Below are 7194 nucleotides of genomic sequence, written 5' to 3'. Positions count from 1 at the left end.
GCCCACACCCCAAATTTTGATTTTGTTTATGATTTCTTTTAAAATGTATGTCATCTATGTTCGTGCTGGTAGGTATGTCTCTGTGGTTTGCTTTAGAGGACTTGTAAAATGTTTTTTGATTTCTTATGGAGGCCATGTCGATTTTTTTTTAAAGTGCTTTCTTTCTGTATAAATTGGCTACGTTTTATTTTCCAGTTACTAGCACAAGTTCTCTGTTTTGTATGCTTGATTCTATGCGCACATTCTAGAATTTCCTATATAAAATATCAAGTAATAACCCATAGATAAGTTTTTTTGAACATTTTAATTGAATTTGACATTGGAATTAAACCTCCTTACTGATGCAGAACCAAGAAAGAAAAAAGAATGAGAGACATAGACATTGACAGAAATGACAAAGAACTAGAGAGAATGATAACAATTTTATTGAGAGACAATCTGATTATTTTTTTTATTCTATCGTTTTACAAATAATTCACACCCCTTTTAATCATTTTCTTTATTCTTTCTTGGATTTTCTTTTTTTCTTTCTTTTTTTGGCTGTTTAAATTTCTTTCCTTAATTGCAAGAAATAAACTAAAGCTTTGAATGTGTTTTTGGTCCCCTTTCTAAAATTATTTGGATGTTCTCATATGCAAATGTGCTTCACTTATTATGATTTTCTTCTGTTAAAAGTATTCGAGAATGTTCTAGGAGAAACCTAGAATTAATTAGACTATGATATAGATTATTATAGAATTATTTAGAGAATAGTAGAAACTAGTTAATGACTTGGAAAATTCTAGAAAGTTTTAGATTTCTTTATTGTATCCTAATAGAAGAGTGGTGTGTATAGATGTGATCTCAATCATTAGGCCAGAAGTAAATGAGGGTTTGAATAAGTATCCATATGTTAAACACAAACCTTTTCTCAAGCTGAATTTGATAGCTTTCATCAAGTTTGGTGAGGACTGCATACTTTTCTGGGGTGTAAATGATCACAGTGAAAATGGTGTTGAAAAAAAACTTCTGGGTTATTTTTGTTCTACTCCTTTTAGGATTTGCAGCTAATTTTCACAATGCAAAACGCGCTCCTCGGCCTAGGCCTCGCCGGATTCTCTTGGATACAGATGTTGATACGGATGATTTCTTTGCTCTGCTCTACCTCTTAAAGCTTAACAGATCAGAGTTTGAGTTAGAGGTAATTTAAGTCTTCATGATTTGTCTATTACAAAGTTGGACAGCAGCACAAATATGAAAAAGTACATCTTTTTTCCCTTTCTATATTGATTCAATGAGTAAATTACGGGTAGATTATTTCATATTGACAGTTACGTATTTTAATCCTTGATAAAAAGTCATTGAGTTTTCTTTCTTTTCTTTTTTTTTTCTTTTTCTTTTTCTTTTCTTCTGGTATTGATGATGATGAGTAGTAAAATAAAAAACCCTGCTTTTTTCTGGACCTTAATCTCTCAAATATTTGGTCCTACTAATATTTATGTATATATGGTCAAAGGATAAAAGAACTCTTGGCCTTAGGACCATAATGTCGGATCAAATAATTCAATGCTGGCAGTTAACTTGGTCCTAGTGTTTTACCAATTACTATAATAACATCTTTTACTTTTAAAAGCTTCTTGCTTTGCTTTTTCTGACTTTAGCTCCCAAAGTCTCCAATTTTTTGAGCTCTCTTAATTCTCATTAAAAAATCTCTCTCCTCAAAAGCTAATTTATTTTCGAACCATATATAGTACATAACCAACTTACAACATAGTGACACATAAGAATTTTCTTTTTCTTTTTTATTAGGGTGTGACTATCAACACAAATGCATGGACTGATGCTAGACATTATGTGAATCAAATCTATGACATCCTTTACATGATGGGGCGCGATGATATCGCTGTTGGAGTTGGCGGCGAAGGTGGAATACTAAAAGATCGTACCATTCTTCCTAATGTTGGTAGATATCTTCCCATAATAGAACAGGCATGAGCTCATAAAAAAACTTAGTACATTGCCATAACATGTATATCATACAATCTCAGTTAAAAGCCACTCTAATCTGTGTTTAGTTTATGTATGTCAGGGTGTTACAACCACTGGGGGATGTAGATATAGACAAGCTATCCCAGTAGGTATTGGAGGTCGTCTGGATGTTGATACAAATTTTGGCATTAGAAAAGCTTTTCTTCCTCAGGTATATATAAAATTTTATTCCACTGATCTGTTATGCTTATTCTATGTATGATAAAGGAGATGTTTGCTTGAATTGAGTTGGTAATTGGCTATCTTCCAGGGAGAATAGAATGTGGTTTATTAGTTATTAGAAGTGGAGAATCAATCTTTTTGCATTGTAATTTGAATCTCAATGAATTGTTAAAATTATTTACTAACATAAATGAATCTCAAATATTTTGTTATGACTTAGGGAAGCAGGAGATATAGACCTATTAAACAATCAACTACTCAGTAGGTAATGTATGAGAAAATATCTGCAGGTCCTATAATTGTTATGGTTATAGGAGCATTTACAAACTTAGCCATTTTCCTTATGAGAAATCCACATTTGAAGAAAAATGTGGAGCATATTTTTGTCATGGGGGTTGGAGTGAGATCAAAGAACCCAACAGGTTTTTATTAGTCTTATGACTTCCTACACTTTGGTTTTGAGGGTACTGCAAGAGTACTGATAGAGTGGCTATTAAGCATGTAAACAATTGAATTCATAGCTTGTTGCAGTAATTAGCTAGAAAAGGAAAGCTAGACTTGTTCTGTTCTGCTTCTAGTTTTATTGATGTTGTTATGTCTACCATTTCTCTTGCTTCTGATGTTGTACTTCCTTTGATAATTCTAGATAGGCATGTGTTTTGGTTTCCTCTATTTTTATAGCTTAGTATAGCACATAACGTTATGCATACAAGAAACAGATGAATGATTAAGCATAAAGTATGATTGAGTTCTTCTATATCATATATAGACCTTTTCTTCAAAAATCATAAACTTAACACTAAAGCCAAGAGTTTAGAACACAAACAGGAGACAGAAATTTAAGACATACTAGAAACCGTCTCTTCGAAACATCGATTCTTGTCATGTTTAATTTTTTATTTTATTGTTTTTCTTTATGATTTTGTTGTATAAGAAGTCAAAGTGTGATTGTGTTTTTATTCTTTAATTTTTTGGGGGATATATTGACAGAATTTAGAGTTCTGGAATCAATTCTTCCTCACATACTTTTTGATCATTGAGAATGATATATTTGTTATCTTGATACATTTCGCAAGCCTTGTTTTAAGTTGCATGTTTTGTTGCTTCAGCCGTTGTTTTGCATGGTAGTACATCTTGCTATACCCTGTTGTTTCGTCAAGTTTTGGAATTATTACAAATTTAATTTAAACTTTATATGCTTACAGGTGGAAACTAGCTTAAGTCTTATGTTCTTAATAATAAAATGACTTTTTTTTTTACAATGTGCAAGTATATTGAGATGATTTCTTTGGAGAAATTCTTGACAACATTTGTAGTTGAGGCCTTTAGAATGGAAGAATGTATTTCACTAATTTTTGTATACATTTCTTGTTTTGTATTTAGAGATAAAGGAATCTGAATTGGGCATAAATTATGTAGTAATATGATTTCTTAAGCCTAGACTAGTAGACTAAATATTGTAATTACATTTGAGTAAGTAATAAAAATCTATTTATGTTACCTTATTTGGCTTCAACTTTCATATTTGTTTTCCTAGTTTTGTGTAAGTAAAAAAAGATTATGTTTCTCTAAGCTAACACAAAAAATGTGTTATACTAAAGTGTAGTATAACACAAAAAAAGTGTAATATAATTGACTATAAATAACATAATTAAACACTTTTCTATATATCAAAATAACACAGAAATTGTGATATCGTTGACAGTACAATAACACATCTGTATAACACTGATAAAGTGTTATGTAAAGTACCCTGACCTACAATAACATAGTCGGTCTTAACACATCAGAACGTGTTATCGTATGTTTTGATAACACATTTTCGGTGTTATTAAAAGCATTTTTTCTTGTAGTGTAGGAACGAGTTTCCTAATACGAAGCGAAATGATGGTGGGCTAGGCCCAGTGTACAAAATAAAATTTGTAACAAATTTAAACTACCTTTAAATATGCAGATACATTAATATACATACATTAATCATAAGCAAGTTAAGAATAGAAATCATACCTCTTGAAGCCTATCAAGTGTCCTTTCTCTCTTTTCGTAATAAGAACGATCTTCCTATCCAAGCAGTTGCCAGGTACTCACACCAAGATCTTCCACAGCGCTCTCTACACCTCAAGAAGTGTGTGGGCACTTAGAGAATGAAGGATAGTTTATTTGTGATTCTACTTGATGTACTCAATACATGAGATCAAGATAATTGAACTGAGAATTGATTCTGAGTTATTTGTATATTTTCTGATCAGTCATACTTAAAAGAAAATATTCAAATTTCAAAAATAAATCTGTAACCGACTTACAATTTTATTTTTTAATTAATTACTTATTTTATTAATGAAAATATCCAAAAACTAATTTTTTGAATTATCCATTAAATAATTAATTAAATAAATAAAAATGAAAGCCCTATCCCTGAAAAAATAGCAGTACACGCCACACACAGTCCATAGAGTGTGTGCACGCGTACCACCCCTATTTTTAGGGATATATTTTTTTTTTCTATTTTTATTTAATTATTTATTCAAACTACTTTTTCAGATAAAAATCTAACAACCTGGTAACTAATTCAAATTTGATTTCAAATTTAAATTAAATATATTTTTAACTAATTTTTAAAGATAATTAATTATTTGAATAAATATTAATCTTCTAAATTCAAATCCAATTTGAACTTATCATATTATTATCTCCCACTCAAATAAAGATATTTAATTAATTCTACCATTTAATTAAATCCCATATTTTTTAAAATTAATTTAATTATTTAATATAATTTCCAAAATTATACAATAATTAAATATTAATTAATTTTTCAAATTACAATTAATTTGTAATTAATCATTATTATCATATAATTGCATATTTGGCCCAAAGAACAAATTTCTTCTGTCAACTATTTTTCCTTTCATATAAACTCTTACATTGAATAGTGTTGATAAAGTCGCCGTGGGGACCTATGGACCTATAATTCCAAGCTTCAATAAATTTGAGATTATTAATTAAACTCTTTAATTAAATAATCTTAATTTATTAATCTCATGATTATTCCACTATAAATATGAGACTGCAGTCTTGTAATTATAGACATTTCATTTATTGAGTACTTTATAATTATAAAGCCTCCATTGATATAATAATTGCATACAAATTGACCCTCTAATAATTGTTCGTAATTAATCGGGAATAAAATTACCGTCTTACCATGATAATTATCTCTTGTTTCCTTAAGCACCATTGACTTTACTACTGAAGGTTAATTCACAACTAAATTATGAACTTGAGCTCAATAACCTTTCAGTCCCAAAAGTCAACCCTTAAGAGAACCATTATTCAATCTCATGTGAGAAGGCATAGATTCCATATCTGTATACTATGTCCCCAACCATCTACATTAATGAGTTCCCAAAACAAAAGTTTCTAGCCTGATCATTCTGACAGACCCTAACGAGTGAATCAAAGAACTCATATGACATAAACAGGAGTTCATAGTAACTTAAGGATTAAGATCTATTTGTATATGATCATCAGTTGATATATTTAATTAATACTTCAAAACAGTATTTAACTAAGTATTAATAAACATATCTTGTCCAGTTCTATATATTCTCTAATATATAAAGCACCTCCAATAAAGTATCCTACCACGCTAGTGATCCGGATCTAGATCACATGTATTCATAATACTAGTGGACCGTACTTGCAGTAATTAATCTAAAAATTCCATAACTTTATTTTACTGCGAACTATTCAAGTTCATTTATCTCAAACACAATCCTCCCGTACCTATACGTGTTTGAGATCACATATATGAACTTAGGAATCATTCTGATATTTACATAATATTATCACATAATAATATAGTCCATAAAATATAGGCATAACAAATTCAATTTATTTATTTATTTCATAAAAAAATGTCTACTACATATGCTTTCAGGGCACAATTCCCAACCACAAGACCCTTCGAGTTGGCATCACGGAGGAAGAAGCCAATACAGGCCCGATGCTGATGGACAAAACCTACACCACCATGGGGTTTGAGGCGGGGGCAATCCCCAACAAGCTCTGACAACGAGGTGCCTTGGAAAAGATTCTCACCCTCTATGGGGTAAACACGCATGAGATGTTGGTGTGCTTGTCTCGAGAGGACGAGAGGGTGCATGAGAGCATCCATTGGCTTGGGCCCCAGAGTGCCTCTCATTCCAGGCTGGTGCAACCCTGCCATTACACTAGTACTATGCCGACTTCCTCAAGTTCTTTAGCATAACTCTTTCAAGCTGTCACCGAATGGATATCGGATGCTGGTCGGGCTTTACGTTCTGTATAAGAGACAGAATTAGCCCACTCCTTCCCAGATGAGATACTGTATATCTACAGCTTCTGTCAGTGCCTGAAGAAGGGGGATTAGATGACTACTACACCCTAATGTAATAGGAAATATATATATATAAGGAAAACCACGCTCGGGGCTACAAGTACCACTTCTCCTGGGCGAGTGGATTCCCGTCGAGCACCAATCCCACCTCACTCCTAGACTTCGCTAGAGTTGGTAAGCACTTTTGTCCTCACACAGTTTCCATTAATAGGGTCCCACTCGTAATTGATTCTTAATCTTGAAACGTCTCATCTCAGGTCGCTATCGTTGTACACCTTTCATAGATTCCTTCGACGAAAGGTTTAAGGCCATGGAAACCATTAGCGACGAGGAGTTGGATCTCACCTTTCTCGTTACTGATGCCCACCTTCAGGAGTATAGGCTACTGTTGGAGCTGTAGAGTATAAGCCAGGTGGTCCCCACTAGATTTTGGGACTCGAAGTAATCACGAGGCGAGGCTCCACACGGACTATATGGCGGCTAAGGCACAATTTATATACACGCAACTCCTTAGTGAGGAGCATTCGGAGAGCTTCCTCGCCATCAATGTCGCCGCGGAGGTAAGGGAAGACAAAGAGCTCAAGGCAGTGCTCGAGGTAGGGAGCGAGTCATCTTCCATGCCTCAA

At 32.7% G+C, this 7194-nt stretch overlaps 1 pseudogene; it reads left to right on the top strand.

Annotated features, from left to right (window-relative positions):
• The first annotated feature begins 923 nt into the window (after positions 1-923).
• LOC133815135 (nucleoside hydrolase 5-like) lies at positions 924-6968 on the top strand (annotated as a pseudogene).
• The last annotated feature ends 226 nt before the right edge of the window (positions 6969-7194 follow it).

The sequence above is a fragment of the Humulus lupulus genome, chromosome 2, assembly GCF_963169125.1.
Source record: "Humulus lupulus chromosome 2, drHumLupu1.1, whole genome shotgun sequence".
In the NCBI taxonomy this organism is placed as follows: domain Eukaryota; kingdom Viridiplantae; phylum Streptophyta; class Magnoliopsida; order Rosales; family Cannabaceae; genus Humulus; species Humulus lupulus.
The sequence above is the reverse complement of the archived record's forward strand: the minus strand, read 5'-3'. Positions and strand labels throughout refer to the sequence as shown.